Source organism: Solenopsis invicta, chromosome 10 (genome assembly GCF_016802725.1).
Source record: "Solenopsis invicta isolate M01_SB chromosome 10, UNIL_Sinv_3.0, whole genome shotgun sequence".
Taxonomy (NCBI): Eukaryota; Metazoa; Arthropoda; class Insecta; order Hymenoptera; family Formicidae; genus Solenopsis; species Solenopsis invicta.
In genome coordinates, this window is record NC_052673.1 from 15,867,214 (window position 1) to 15,884,540 (window position 17,327).

The following is a 17,327-nucleotide window of genomic DNA, read 5'->3' on the forward strand; positions in this document are numbered from 1 at the left end:
ATGCACTGTTACGTCAGCAAACGAAATATCTTCTAGTAAATTAAGTGGTGTACAAATTCGAATTTATAGGCAACGGGGTGACATTTCACATGTTAATTAAACGTAAGGCAATATGAAGATACGACCGTCGCAAAAAGATCGCGGTGTCAGATATACCGCGATTTCAGATTAAACATGTATGGACGTGACTCATGTTTAACAAGCCATTAACGTTACGATGCCTAATAAACGCACGCGCGATTTACCTGCGATGACAATAAAAAAGAAACGTTACTGCCTGCACGATTTCCTTAATTGCCATTTACATTTAGCGCAGTCTATTGCAGGAACGTCGTTACTCTGTATCTGATAAAAGTTATCTGCTCTACTCAATATAAATTAAAGTGTCTATTAACAGCGCAATTAAGATCCCATTTCTTCGCATTATCTAGCAGTCCAACGAATATTTCATTAAGGTAACGCAATCCTTAGGCGCCCAGTGTTATTGCACTTTATTTGAATACTGTACAATATTATTGATCATCTGGAAGCTATATTGAGTTTGTTTTGCATTGTCTAGAGTCTAAAGAAATATTACACGCTGAAAAATGAGTTTAGATAATAATCTAGCTTTGATGAAATAATTTCAATTAAATGTTTGATTAATATAATCAAATATTTAATATTTAGTAATAATGTTAATAGTAATCAAATATAATAATAGTAATCATATTTAGTTATATTAATTGAATATTTAATTGCAACTGTTTCACCAAGGCTTAGTAATTAGGTTCGATTATTATTACTAGACTCTTTTCAGTATGCATTACTTATTATTGAAAGTCTACAGCTGAGGCCGCGCTTAAAGATACAATGTGCCGAAAGCGGTTTTTGGTCATTTTCATTTGAATAAAAGTCTTACTTGAATAAAACGTTTAAATCACATTTACAAGGTGTTTACCACTAGCTAAAATGTTCCACGGATTACATAACTTCATTTAATTTCATATGATTTCATCTGTTTACACAATGATTTCATAATGATTGCATATATAATTATCAGATGTTTAATAACTAAAAATGATTATATTTGATTAGAAATATCATCATTGATTGTTAATTTCTTTCAGATAAAATTAAATTGAGGAGTAACTACTTCGAAAATAGGTGATTTAGACTTTAAAACTATTGGAATTCATTATGTAATTGGTACAAAAATTTTCTGCAAAAAGAAATGTAAAATTTGTTGACTTTTTTTAGAAATAGCTTTTTTTTACCGAAAATTGATTACAAAAGCCACAAGCTTGCACTAATTTCATAATAAATTTTGTAATGATTACACAGAAATCCAAAATAATTTCTGTTGATTTTATATGGTTAGAATTTCTGGTGATTTCATCTGACTTTATTATTACATTTGATTGCAAAATGATTACATGATTATTTCGGGAACACTGTCCCACGATTACATTGAGTTGTAAATCCCTTGCATATTTATAATGCACATTCGGTTATTACATGTATAGGTATTGTATCGCATAAAAGTGTAAAAACTATTAGACGCTTATCCCTGGAAGTTATCACTTTTTCTCTAAAAGGAAAAAGAGAGGAGCGTTGAGAAAGAGAGAGGGAGAAAAAATCTCATTAAAAAAGTCTAAAGTCTTATACGTTTTATCGTTTCCGCCGTCGCAGCACGCGCGACGTTTTGCCGGCCGATGTATCGTAAAAACGCCGTTCCTTTACAGCACGCGCCAAGAGCGTTACGCGCGCAATTAACTTTCGCGTAGCCGTGATTAAATCATCGTCATGAGAGAGAGAGAGAGAGAAAGAGTGTGTGTGACGAAGGAGGTGGGGGAGTGTGGTAGGTCGGACAAGTTAGGGTAAATAATTGTCTCTCCCCGGTAGCAGGGCGCGAAAATAGAAAATCCGATTGGCCGTGGCGAAAGAGAGCGGAACAAAAGCCTCATGCAGAATTCAGTGTCGGCCGCTCCTCTATAATCGGAGCGAGGTATCGACCGGTTAGCCGACCAGGCCAAGCCAGGCAGAGAAGCAGGCAAGCAGGCAGGCAGGCAGGCAGGTACACCTGCTCGACGCGCGAGGCTTTCCCTTAGCGGTAACGCTATTGTGCCGGCACGGCCTCTCGCCTTCGGGTGTTTCACCCCAGGCCACCTCGTTAATCTCGCCCACCACGACGTCGCCATCTTTACGCCCGGCGGCCCGGCCGAGAGATCGCGGTCGATACGAACGGCTGAACCTGCGAATAATGCGCCATTAGGACGGCCACTTCGCGTATGATTGGAAGGCGGACCGCCGAGAAGTTTAATAGATCATGCACGCAGTTCAACGATCCCGTAATACGCGTGATTTGCGAAAACGGCCGGTCCGAAAGCCGCATTACTCGCGACGCCGCGCAACGTGCAGCGGAATCGTCGGAATCGATTAAGCAGGCTCTTTTGCTGATTTTCATAGTTGAGGAATAGATCTGTGCAAATTTTTTGTTTTTAAAATTCCACGTAAAAAATTGCTTATGAGTCCGAAATTATTGAAGATACGTAAAATTATTCAGTCTACTTTATAGATTTAGAAAATAGAAGTTAAAGATTCTTAATTAACACGTCATGTCGAGTTTTTCGGGAAATGCATATCTTGCGACATCAAAAAATTGAAATCCTAATACAGTTTTACTCAAACTGAACTGAAGGTTTTAACGCGTTCACTATCAACGTCAAAGATGTTCTCGTGTTCTCGCGACAGCGAAAAATCGGAAGATGATTGCGTCAAACGCGTAAGAGAAGGTTGCACGCCAATCGTATTATTTTCGCATACGAGAATACTTTATTATTCCCGGCGGTATTACGCGCGCGAAACGTGGCGTTCTCAAATTAGAGACCGTTCTTTTTTGCGCGCGACGTCGTTGCCACGGCCGGCTAAGCGGACAAGCGCGATACGACCGTACCTGGAGACGATCCAAGAGTCACGCTTGCTCTCGCGGGTGCGAAACGATGCGTAACATTGTTGAGACGCAGATTTTCGAGCGGCACGAACGTGGGTGTCGCCGCCGCGCGTGGGCCGCCATTTTTTCGGGACCGCTCGCGCGGCCCCTCTTACATACACATCCCGTTCTGTATTCGCTTCTTATTTCTTCTCTATACACGGTGTCCCAGACCGACCAAAAATTATTTTCATTTATTCAGCGCTTGTTTTTCCTTCTTAATCCACCATACTGAATTTCTCGGTAAATGGGAATTGTATAAAAAATTTTTTTGCGCGCAACCGAAAAGAGCGAGGAGTTTCGTTATCTATTTGCACTTGTGAAATTTAAGTCGTAAAATCCATTTGATAGAATTAAAATATTTAATAACTAAATTTCTCGTGGAACATTTTCATCAAGGGAACACTCGAAATTCTGCGAAGCATCTTTACCGAAAATATACTTTCTAGCATTTCTGACGCGTCATACGTAATAAATGAAAAACAACGTTTGTCGATTTTTCTTATTTTTCCAAATAAAAGATTTCTCTGGGAATCTTATAAAAAATTAATCAGGTAATTGAACATAAATTTTCAACCGCTTTTAGCCGCGGTTACGTAATTTCGTAAGACTGATGTTACTTAAGTGACGTTGGACAAAGGCGGTAAGGAGAGGCGTAAAAAGAAGTCCCGGGATTCGAGCGGACAAGAGCGCGAGAGCGGAAGTCGGGAATGTGGGGCGGTGATGGGCCGCTTCCGGTGGTCCCCGGTGTATAGCTCGTGAACCAAGTCAGTCGGACTGTGACTGTCTGTCGGCGAAACCGCAGACAGCCCGTCTGTCTCATCATTCCATTAAGCGATACGACGATGCTTAGTTGTATGCCGGTGCCGGTGTCTTATAACGGAAAGGCTGCGAAATAGCCTTGGAAACTTCGGGGCCGGCTTCTATAATGCTATCGGTTAGGCCGGGCATCATTCGCGAGTGGTAATTAAAACAACGCGATTCGATACTTTTGCTTGATTACTCACCGGAACACGTCTTCCGTGATTATATAACAAAGCATTGCACATTAAAATAGGAAAAAAAAGAGAACGTCTATATGTAAAATGACACGTGCGCCGCGCATTACGTAATTCTGTTTTCCGCTTCACGCTCGCTTCGAATGTTAAAACGAAATCGCCATCGAAAACGTGTGATCAGATGCGACAAACTAAATTTTATATACCGATAAAAAGCCAATGCAGAGCGCGGGGGAGGGAGAGAAGGAGCAGGGATGCGGAATTAAATCGTGGGTGTAGGAGCGCGAGGGGAAATGACAGAAATCGCGGAGTTACGGGGCTGGAAAGAGCGCGCGGCTCGTTGCATGAGGAGGTCACGTGAACGAGTCGGGTCACTTAACTCTCTCGTTCACTCGCGTGCACTTCATTTCGGCTTTCCGGTATGCATGCGCGCGTGTCCGTCCGTCTATCCGTCCGTTCGTGTTCGCGTTCGTCACGCGCGCGCTCGTACGCGAACGCATCGTTGGCTTCATGAGAAGAAGAGGGCTGAGCGCAAGAAAAAAAAAAGAGGAGGAAAGAAAAGCAAAGAGGGAAACCGCGCGCGCGAGACTGCGAGCGGAGTGGAAGAGAGTGAAAGGAGAAGAGGGAGGAAGGAAAAAAGGAAGGAGCGTCGAGAAGATAAGCGAGTGAATGCGGAAGCTGGAAAAAGAGCGATGGGCTTGCGGGAGCCTCCCTAGCTCGCGTATATAAAAGCTAAGGTAATTATAAGCGTCCCTGTCTCTCCTCTTATCTTCCCTGTCTCCGTCTTTTCCTTCGCCCACTCTCTCCATCTCGCTCGCTGCTTCGCGATGGGGGAGCCGTAGCCGAAAGAGAGAGAGAAAGAAGGAGCAAGGAAGAGAGATAGAGGGAGAGACGACCGCCGGGTGCCACTCATAGGAGCGTAACAATGGCTTTCCATGCCGGCTCAACCAACCAGACGACCGACTGACGATCATGACGAATCGTTCCTGTGGGATTAGTGGGATCGGCTTGGGTTTTCTCGCCGATCTTCTCTTGTAGAGCCATCGTTAATGGGGTTCCCCATTTTTACGAGAACTGTGAGTGATCTCACCTCGCTCGCCGAACGTCTTCGCTGAATTGGTCTTTTTTTAAACAAATTGTTTTCTAGTTATAATTTTACTGATTGAATATCGAATTATTCTCGACTATCTACTGGGCTTACAGAGCTTATAATATTACTTTTATATTAAATTAATAATAGAATTTCAATACATTTTTAACCTTTACAGAACGGAAAGCTACTATACTCACTGTTTTATTTTTTACGTAATAAGATTATAATTTTTATACCTATTCTTAGCGTTCTATCAGATTTTCAATACTAAAGTTAAAAAAAAAAGCAAACAATGTAACATAATAAACAATTAAAATCAATCAGTACAATAAATTCAAACAGTGAATTTTATTTCCAAATTCATAATTTTAATTTTTCGCTGCAGCGAATCATCGGCGCGTATCATTGTAAATCGAAAAACCACTAAATAGCTCTGAAATAGTGTCATATTTTGAGAGGCAAGGAATATAATTAATTTAAAGCTTACTCAAGAAAAAGTTGTAAGATTTTTAAAATAAATTCTCCTCTCTGTCCTCTAAAAGTTAATGCATATTGCGGTGTCTCTGGGAATAAGGCAAATGACGATATAGCAGGCATTAGAAACAAACATGCGTTGTTGAAAATATTTTGTATATTTTACATTAGGAGATCGCTAGATGTGATCGTAATTTTTATTATTCTTATTATCTCTTATAGTACAATCGTTAGCACTTGTGCAACCAAATCAAAATGTAATTTTCTTGAACATGTAGGCCTCGGGCTCATAAGAACGAATCAAGGAGCAGGCACTCCAAAAACAATCTTCCATCGCAATTTCAATCTTTCACGATAGGCGATTGTGTCTGAAACTCCCGCTCAAGAAACATCTTCTTGTCATCCTAATAGTTTCTTCGTAAAGTTGATCGATTCTCTTCTTGATTTGAATATCTCTTCTCATCCATCTCTCGTTATTTGAATAGCCTTGAGTATGATAAAACGTAGTAATTATCCAATAAGAATGCGTTATGTGCTAAAAATATAGTAACTTTACACAGTCACGCGATAGTCATATGCAAGTCATCTTCGCATTTTCCTAAAGGCGATGTTATTCGCATACAAATAAGTATCTTATTTCATTTATACTATCTACGAATGCTAATTAAATATAATCTACGCATTTACACGAAATCTCGAAACTATTATAATGTCGAAGATATCAATATTGTCTAGTAAATGAGACATTGATTAACAACAGAACTATATATTAATCAATCGAGTACATACATGTATATAATTTATCACGTAGCTTTATTTATTACAACATAATTAGAAATATTTAGACTATCTATTCAACGTTGAAAGAGCGAAGTAGAATGTAATCACAAAGCAAGCATTCATATCTACTTATAACATATAATAAAATAATTCGAGATATGTTGAGGACGCAATTTCTGCTGCTTTTGATGAGTTTTGCATGTATTCCTCTCGCGAATAAAAAGACGCTGAACTTTCACAAAGTATCAAAAAATGCGAGATATGGCGCAAGGTTTTTGTACATGTATTTAAAAAATGCAGTTACATTTGCAGATTATTTGTTGATTTCATCCACGTAAGATGGTTAAAGCTCTAAAATACTTTACACAAAAAGCTCCATCGCGAAACGAGTGCAAGTCTCAAATTTAGACAAATTTCTTTGAAATATTTTCTTCACTTTCCAGACTAAAAGAAATAATCTTTAATTCTTTATAATTCTTTAATTAGAAAAGTAGCTCAAAAATACTATTTATAATAAAATCAAGTTTTACAATTAATTAGGTTTGTTTATTAGGAAGTGTACGTTTCTTTGACTTTCCTCAATAAAAAAATTATTTTTGACACCAAATCAAACGAGCTTGAAAATATTTTGTATAATAAATTTTTAAAAATTTAGTTTTTTATCCCTAAATAACATATTTATCCGATCTTTCTCAATTAAAAAAGAAAAATATCTTAATCCTAAGCCAGAAAGTTGATTCAAAACACTCCGCATAATAAAGCCATGCAGATCGACTTAAGAGAAAGATTATGAAATCCCCAGGTTCGGCTAATAGGACATAAAAGATCTTCGAGTTGGCCGTCGACAAGATCAGTGGGTCGATTAAAGTATTTCGCACGCAAACACGAGCCTCTATAGCGGTCTGAGAAGCGCTGCTAAAAATAAAAGTACAAAGTTCGGATTCGCTCGGCGCGTTTAGCGGCTCGGTAAACTTTCTTCGCGCGGTCGTTCGCAGACCTCCGCATATCTAATGAGCGGCGGTTATTACACACACGAATATTAGTCGCGAGTCCCCATGGTCTCTTCACGTTTAGATATTCGTGCTACGAGCCTCCGGCGCCCGGTTCCGTCGTCGCTCTGCACGCCGGCGCTCGATTCGTGAATCCTGCAACAAACGGAGCTCATCGCATCGCGTCGTACGCGGTGAAAGCGAGGGAGACGGAACAAGAGTTTCTTTATCGTGGCTGATGAAGTGCCGGTTAGAGAAAAAGCACTAGAGAGAGAGAGAGAAATAGTGTGTACTGTATGCATGTGCAAACGCGTTTGTTTACGAAAGAGTGCAATTTAGAAATGATAGTTGAAAGATAGAAGTGTACACGGAAAGAACAAATTTACTGAAATACAGATCTGAAAATAATTATGTGAAACCATTAACAAAAATTGTACCGGACGTTTAACTTGGTTTTTAGAATGTCAAAACTGTTTGCAGCAACATTATCATGCTTGGATGTTCCACATAATTATTTTGATAACCTAATGTAAAATTATTTTTTGATTTGTGTATCTAGTTAAATTTTTGCTGCAGTGAATTTGTTTTTTTGTGAAGGATGGCGTTCACGAACATGTGCGTTCGAAAAATAAAAAGGAAAAAGGAAGAGTACAAATAATATTTTTTATTTCTGTTTGAGTAATTTTGTTCGGTAAAACCGACAAAGGAAAATCATAACGCAGAATGTGAGAGAGGGAGAGAGGGAAGAGATAGATGCAGTTTATTAATAGGTTGTGAGCAGTTTGATGACATAAATAGAGCTACGTATATAATAGGAGTATACATAAATAGTTTACGTGTCTCGTGCGGCAGGAAATTAATCGATGATTTCATTATGCAATAAATTAATTGTCGCACATTACTATTGTATATAAACAAAAAAAGCGCAGATTTTCTCTATCGACAATTTCCCGACATAACTAATAACGAGATACCGTAAACAAATGAATTATTCGAGCGTTTTCAGGAACATCTGCAATTTTTCTGCAGAAACTCTGTACGAAAGGCATATTACGAAGTTCATCTGCAAGATTACTCCGAAGCCTCCGCGCGCGCACCGTATAAATGACGAAGAGAGAAAGAGAAGTTCTTACGTACAGCGGAATGCAAGAATGAGATGAAGCGAGACGAATGGAGAAGGGGAAAGAGACGCGGACTAAAGAAGGAAACCGGCGAAGCGACGAGAAAGAGAGAGAGAGAGAGGGAAAGAGACGGCCAATACGAGCAAAGTGAAACAGAGGAGCGAACGTATTACGAGAGAGAGCCGAGAGGGCTGGCAAAAGAGCCGAAGGTCTCGCGCTCTCTTGGCGTAGCAGCAGACAGATAATACACCGAGTTGCGCGCGCGCGCTCGTCCTCCTCTCTGTATGCGTGCCTGTGCATGAAAGCGTCGACGTTACCCACTGACGCTTAGAGACTCGTGGAATATCGTAAAGCTGCCTGCCTGTTCTGCCCGCTCTCCTCTTGCGCCGCTCTTGCACGACGCGTCGCGCGTTGCTGCCTAAACTTTCCACGCTGCGCCTTCACGCGATATATCGCGCGGTATCGATACTTACCCCTTTAGAATTTTATCAACAATAAGGATACTTTGCCAAAAGTGAAATGTATGATTAGATTCGTTTCAGAGAGAAAGAGGAAAATTCTTAAACGATCTACGCAACCTGCGTTACTTCTGTAAAATACTTTTGAAATACGCTTATGTAATCAGTAGCATAATCAAATGTAAACAAGAATATTTGTATGCGTTACATCGCACATATTGTAAAATTATTAGATGCTCAAGTATATAATGAAGTATTGTGGCAAGAAAGTATACTGTATATTTCACTATCAACTCATTGCGTTATCGCAAAACCGCGATGAGGCCGTCATTCAATAAAGGTTCCTTTATCAAGCTACCAAATATGCAAACGTCCGAGATGCGCTGGTTTCTAATAAAACAAAATTCTCTTTCGCCGTTTTCTCAAGAGTTATCTTAGGAATGCTATTTACCCACATTTTGCAAACGTGTCATTTTGGCGAGCGAATTTTCGCGAGAGGCCTCGGCTCGGTCGAGAAAGTCCTTGAATCTGCACCAAACGCAACAACGAGCGACGACCGCGGCCGCTCCGTTAGAATTCCGCTAGCCAGAGAGAGACACGAGAAAGAGAAAAGGAGAGAGGCGGCGGAGCGTTCGTGTGTATGTGCGAAATAGAACGAGAGCAACGAGCGAACCGCCGCCGCTGTGCGGCATCGACGAGAGGGATCCGACGAAGATGAGGAGGTGGAGGAGGAGGTGGGAAAAGCGGCGGGAGGTAGGGGAGGTTAGACCTTATTACGCCGCGCACCTCGTGGCTTACGATGTAGCCGAGAGAGCCGGGACCGAAGTCACGACCGAAGCGGAATAGACGTCTGGAATACACGACTGGGTATATCGACCGCGATCGCTAGATAAAGAACGAAAAGGATACATCGTACGAAACGGTACGCGAGCAAATCACCATGGGTAAATGATTTCAGCATTTTGATGCTTTTATTTTTGACAGCAGCGAGAAGATCGTGCAGAAAAATACTTATTTGCGGATTTATCGCGTCAGAGTTGAGAGATACAAATTATTTGAATTTTAAAGGAAATATGTGTCTTGTCGTTTCTCCTTAGTATACTCGCTCTGACAAAGAAATCTACGACTCAAACGAATTTTCCAGCGAAGTAAATTTGTTATTTTATGCTTGGCATCGCAAAAATAGAACGCACGAGATATTTAGGGAAATAGATATTTTGACTCACATGATAGCAGCACAAACGCAATCATTTGTACTCTCTCTTTCTCTTTCTCTTTTTGTGCTAAAATCAGTTGAAAGTTAAACTGTGATATCTATTAGTTGTAAACTTTGAGGCTCAGATGTGTAGCGTGCGCCTAAGTAATTATTCGTATCAAACTTTTAGGTTGATATTCAAAGTTTCTTGCTGTGTGTTCTTAAATTTTACATCCTATATAACCACTTTATGACCTGACAGTAAATTAATTTCAAGATACTTTTCATACACAACGGCGCGATTATGTATTTGTGTTAGCGGAAGGAACCAACCTCGCAGTGAGAACTTTATACTCGGATCTCTCTACATTAACGAGCAAGGTCGACCAATGCAAACCAAAGTCTTGTATAAGCGGCGAATGATAGCGAGAACAAACCGAGATCCAATAAAGCATGATTTTTAATAGCGAATGGGAAGTCGTGAAAAAATTGACAGCAATACGAAAGTCAGGGAAAGGGGAGTAACCGAGGAGAAACCGAGTGGAACGAGGCACTAGATTCGAATGCGCGAGAAACAGAGAAGGGCGGAAAGAGAGGGAGAGAAAGCGGGAGAGTGATAGCCGACGATCTCGTTGTCAGTAGCACTCCCCGTAGAATACGTAGGACCTCGAACTCGTCCGCGGATCGATACTGGGTTCCTGGTGGACTCGCGCGAAGGGGGGCTTTGGCAGGGGGTTCGGGGTGGAAGTAACGAGAGGAGGGAGGAAGGCGAGGGGGCTAGGGGCGGGGGTGAGTGTCGAGGAGAACGAGAGAGCAGCGGTGGCGTTTGTGCGGTGCGGGGGTGGCTTGGAACGCGGGGACGCCTCGGGGGTGTTTCTATGGTGACGGGAATTATCGGCAGGGGTGGCCTAGCGCACGAGGGGGAACCCCTCGTCTTTCCTCTCTTCTCTTTCTCTCTTTCTCGTTCTCTTTCTCTCTTTCCCTCTTGGATTTGGTTTTTCTCTCTTTCTCGTTGTGGTGAACTCCTGATTTTGCAACGCTGATTCCGTCGCTGGTCCTCGAAAGGGTTCCCTTTTTTTCCTTTTCATCCACGAAAAGAGTCGCGAATGGTTCGGCACGCCAATCAACCGAGAGTTCTTCTGCTTGTCGAGGGTACGAGTATTTGAGGAATTTGACTTGTAGGTGTGATACTAGAAACTGACTATGATAACGTCAATTGCGATTGCTTATTATGGTTGAATGTTCGCAAGTTGAAAACAATTTTTGATATATAGCTCCGTACAATTTGAGAGAATTGAGCGTTTGCCCCTTTTTAATCTTGCTATTAATACCAAGCAATTTCAACTTGTTACGAATCATAAGTTTGCTATAACTTTAAATGTTATTAAGTATATTAAGGCATTAAAATGCTATGCCATGAAGCAATCAAATGCTTTTATGAAAATATTGGAGTTTCAACTACATCACTGATAATTAGAATAATTGTGCAAGAAAAATTAATTAACAATCAAGGCATCGCGTCAACAACACTGAAACTGTTGGACGGTTGACGAATGACGAATGGATGACCCACAGAGCGAAAGTAATTGTTATTTCTGAAAAAAAGAAAACGTGAAAATATCAGCGATAGATCGTATACTCCAAGCATCAATTTCTCCGAAGCGCAGCACTCTCATTAAAGTCAATTACTCGTAAATATCTGTTCCTACGCTATCAGCGCGTATCTCTTTCGCATTACAGATGTACATTTTGTTAAGACAGAGCATGCACGAGACGTAGGATACGAGAATTCCGACGTAGGAGTTTATCCAACGTGTGTGAATGTCTCTCTCAAGAGAGAAAAAAGAAAGGAGCTAGCAAGAAATTATCAACTCGAAGATCGTTTATAGTCAATGCGCGAATATTGGTTTATAAAGAACGAAAAGAATACGAACCATTTAATCTTCCTGTCTATTTTTCATCTTCGCCCACATGCGAGCACAGAAAAGCAGCACTTTGTACAATTATAATGACTTCGTTGGAAAGGCGGACGTACTTCGCGAACGATTTATCATTTACAATACCGATTGTGCTAACAAGCAAATGTGTTGACTGTAATCTGTTTGACTTGGTATCATCAACTCCGTAACGCGCCATCGAAGTCGTGGTGGTAGCGATAATGTCAGATCTTTCGTACTTTTCGATTTATTGCTTTTAAATGACGCATATTCTTCACGAAGATATCCGATGAATTCGTTTTCCATCGTGATCTAAAGTTTCCATAGTGATCTCATCTTCGAGAATTTCGAGATTCTTTGTAACACAATATTACATTATGTTATATCTTCCGCGCTTAAAATGGCGCATGTAGGCATGAAAAGGAAGAAGAAAGAGAAAGAAGGAAAATGAAAAAAATAGACGTGCAATGTTAGTTAAAATTTTTACTCCGGCGTATTTGGATGTTCATTACATTTAGGTTTGTTTTATGAACGATTTCTTGATACTTCGCTAAATATCTATTATAATTAAATACTTCTCACCATCTTTTTTAGGAAAAAAGTACATTAAAGAACTGTGTCTCAAGAGTAATAACTATAATGTTGCGCGCGCGCACGAAACGAGTAAAAAGCACGCGGAAAAATGAGAGAAACAACGTTTTACCGGAGCGCGCAAATTCGTTGTATCAGCAGTCATATTTTCATATTCATGTGACACGAATATATGAAAAAGTATGAATTTTCCTAGCCAATGTTTCCCAGGTTGTCTCGTAATTCATTCGCGCTTTCTCTCTCTCTCTCTTTTTCTCTCTTTAATTGATTAGACTACGATTACTTACTATGAAAGATGATTACGACGATAATTATTACGAATTAGTTTGCGCATATATTTTTATAAGAACACTGCACTGTGTACTATTAATATCTAGGCGAGTTGTTTAATTCGTCGATTGATCAATCTCATCATGCGCAAATGCAGCTTTTACAGACGAAAGTTGCATTCGCGCGTAATGTGACTGATCGATCAATAAATTAAAAAACTCATACTTTTACTCGTTCATAGTCACATTAGGTGAGTCATATTTAGACATTTCATTAATTTAGCGTAATGGTCTTCTTAGTCTTTTTATTTATCTTTCATATATGTGCAGGGTATTTTATCTCTGAGATTACATTTGCTACAAGATGTAACTTTGACTATGATAAGTGCTAGTGACTCAACCCTTTTTGAACGAGTGAATCACATTAGCTTTCCTTGAATATTGTATTCCTAAGAAGAATCTCGAGAGTTGATTTACATTGTCACCTTATATTATCAATGACGAGCCAAAATCAAAAGATTTTTGATGTGATAGACGCATACAATCATAAGAGCGTTGTTTATCGCAAAATGCGCCCGCATATACTTTTTATTATGCTTATAAAGTGCACGTTTTCAAAGACAAAATTATCATTATAATTTCACATTTAATTAAACGTAGATCTCTTGGCGACACATTTTGTGGGAAATGGATTAACTATCGCTTACAAAATTCTCGCAAAATAATGAAATGTTTGTCAAAATCTCCACTTGTTCAGCAAAATCGTACATTTACGCCATCAATCGCTATTGATCTTCGGACGAGGCTTGGCAGTAAACGATGCCGCTCTAAACCTCGCTAATTTGGAAACAGAGGGACCCAATAACAAAAATTATTAAATTTTGATGCGTAACTCCAGGGGAAAAGAAAGGGGGAAGAGAAGAATCGGATCAATGATCTCACCTCAAGATATCGATACTGAGACCGAGGTCGTCGGGTCTCGCGCCGTGGAAAGTTCCACTCGCTCGAGAGAGGCAGGCAACATGCGCGACGTGGTGCGCGATTTCGTCTTGTCGCGCGCAGACGAAAAACTGCCAATTTATATCTCAGCTTCCAGACGCGTTAGCGGCTTCATTTCTTTTGCATTTGATTCTATACCATTTCGCAGCACTACCGTTAAAATCTCATCGCGATCGGACCGGCGGATGCCTAGATATAGCGAACCCGCGGAATTCGTCTTTCAGCCTCCTATGCGTGACGAATTTTGATGTTTCTCAGAAGGTGTTGAATTTTTTAGCTCAAATAGAGTTTAATGGCGACTGAAGAGACCAGTAGTAACTTGCTACAGTGCAAATATTTCTTAAACATCGAATTACGTTACGCTTGAGTTTGAGCGATTTACATCGATAAAAATCAAGATGTATTTATTTATTTATAGATTATTTATTTTGTATTTTATTGTTAAGCATTTTATATTTATGCAAACATGTGTCAAACATCATTATTCTTGAATGGATTGAGTTTTTTGAACGATTTCCGTTTCTCAAACTGAAGCGAAACAAAGACGTCAAAATTTTCAGAAAAGTCGTTGTCACAGGATATTTATTTATATAGTCGGCTCAAACAGTATAAAACACGTCACGTGATCTTAGATTTCTTATATCGAACAATTTTTGTTAAACCAAGCGAAACGAGGATATGTTAAAATGTACAGTAACATTGTCGCCAGAAGTTATTCGCGAACATTGCAGTCGGTTCAATAGGGTCCGCAGTTTAGAATGCGTCATATGTTCTTAGACTTTTTGTAACGGTAATGTTAGCAAAAAGAAAAGATGAAAGAAATTTATAAAGAAAAGAAGCGCGGCTTCGCTCTAAATCTACCGCATTCGTGCGCAGATGAGGGAAGGACCGAACGACCTGCTAAGCTAACAAAATGGTAGGTCCCAGTCGGCCTGGACCCAAAGCAGACAAGCAGATCGCCGGTTAGATGCAAACAAAACTGAACCGCTAATACACAGAAAGAATGGTTTTACTAAAGTATTTAAAAATTTAGCTGCAAATAGATCTGGAAATAATTTTGTTAAGCCATCGAAATAATTGTGTTGGACTCTTAAACTGATTGCTAGAATGTCAGAAATTTTTTGCAGCATTTCTCATCATGTTTAAACTTCCATCATAACTATTTTGATGGTCCAATAAAATTATTTTCAGATTTGTATTGATCCATCTAAATGTTTAGATACTTCAGCAAAACCGTTCTTTCTGTGTATGTACCAGAATCTTGCGACGTACATGTCAGGTTTAAAGAATTTAAATAGTATGTCGATCGTTTTTCGTTACACAGCAATATTTGATTCATTAATTAGGATATTCATTGTGCAAGATACGTCGAGATTTCATCATAGATTATTGTCGGTATACTGATTGAAAATTGACAAACAAAAAATTATTTTATTCCTATTACTATTGTCTTTTATAAATAGCTATTGTACTAAAACTTGAAAAATTGAATATTTTAAAAATATATCTACTATGCATCGTAACATGATTTAATTGCAATTCAAATCCTGTTTTTTCCCGATTCTTATCTTCACTAATATTTTACTTAGCTATTTACGATTTCTCATGTAACGCAAGGAAAAGACAAATTGTAACAAGTTTTGATAAGTTAACGTGTCAGAAGAACACGATGAAAACATCCAAGATAAACTTTCAATCCGAAATGAAAGTTTCACAAAAGTCTCCTACTTTGAAAAGCAACTTTATTGACGTTTTAAAGAGATCATAATAGTTATCATACGCTTTTTGGAGAATAGCTTGCCGTTGCTTACTTGAATTCTTTTTTTTTTTACAATTCCGTGCGGACTGTACGAGAGTCGTCGCATTTGTTGCATTGTAGCAAAGCGTACTTAAACGTCGCGAGGCGAGTCCGCGCGATAAGACAGGCCCGATAACGCGACGACGCGAAGCCGCGGGCGGCTGCATTACAGATGCGCGCTTGCATGTGTGCGTGCACGTACACGTGGCATTACCGTGTGTGAATCAACATTGTGCTTGAGGTACAGCGCAACGTGTCAGACGTTCGGCCATTAAGCTGTGGCGTTCGATTAATCGAAGCGGTAACCGGAAAAGGGACTACACACCAACCGAATCGTATTTCGAGAGTGTCTGCGGTCCGAGTTGTACCTTCCGAGAATGTCGTACAAAATGGTGGCACGATTTTGGGCCGGTATTTCAAGATGCCTTAAGTAATGTCTTACGATGCTAACACGGTTTATCGACATCTTCAAGCTATACACAGAAAGAATAATTTTAATGAAATTCAAGTTTGAAAATAATTATATTGAACCATTATAAAAATTATATTAGACGTTTAAGCTGATTACTAGAATGTCAAAATTTTTTGCAGCAGTACCATCATGCTTGAATGTTTTACATAATAACTTTGATAGTTTAACAATAAAATTGTCTGATCTGTATCTAGCTAAATGTTTATATACTACAGTAAAATTGTTCTTTTCGTGAACTTAGGATGGTCTTAAATATAAGAACGTGCTATTTTAAACTTCCGGTTTGAAAATTTACCTTAAGGAAAGGTTTTGGAAACAAAATTTGCGAAAGTTGGATCGAATCTGATCAAGCGAAAGTAAACATTCTTCATTACTTGACGCAACTATAAAAAATCTGTCGGTTTAAAGCGCCGAATTGAAAGCCGCATTATTCACACAGCATGCTTGCCATTTAAATCTATATATGATTAATTAAAATAGAAATGTCCTTGAAAGATGAGAAATCGAACTTAATCTTTTCTGCAAGAGGAAGTTGTATGGGTCTATCATGAGTCAAGCTTTCCAACTACTTACTTCGATAATTTCAAATTTATATCTATGGCGAAGGTATCATTTGTCAGATGTCTATACTTTTGAAAATACAATTCTTCGAATTGTTCGGAACAGTTTAAAGCGTTCAAAATGGCGAGACATTAGTTTTGAGTTTTAGCTCAAACATACGTTAACATAACTTATACTAGAAAAGTTTGCCATTATGAGACTAACCAGAATCAAAATTGAGAACTAGAGTTTTATGAATTTTGATTTCATAGAATTATTATCACCTTGTTATGACAAAATTGTGTAGTACGATTAAATAAAAAATATTTAATCTCATAAATTGTTCGTCAAACATTGCTCTTTTTACATTGTTATACAGCTTTTTATGTGATTCAAAGTTTTATATTAGATGGAAAATTTGTTTACAAAAGTTTTAAAACATTTTGATAGCGCCAGTCACACTAGTGATTATTAAGGCGTCACTAAAAAAGGTACTTGTATCATGACCGTATCATGGCAATCAATGTGTTAAAAACACCAACATCTTGCCATGCCGTGCACGCTTTATTTATTCCCGATCCGTCTATTATCGGGACATCCTTGATTCTTCGCGCACGATTCTTCGCGAAAGGAATGGAGGGA

The 17,327-nt window shown here is 39.2% G+C and overlaps 1 protein-coding gene across 1 annotated transcript in view; it reads left to right on the plus strand.

Annotated features, from left to right (window-relative positions):
• LOC105197850 (polycomb group protein Pc) overlaps positions 1–17,327 on the plus strand; it is a 42,490-nt gene that overhangs the window by 2,592 nt on the left and 22,571 nt on the right. The window lies entirely within an intron of this gene.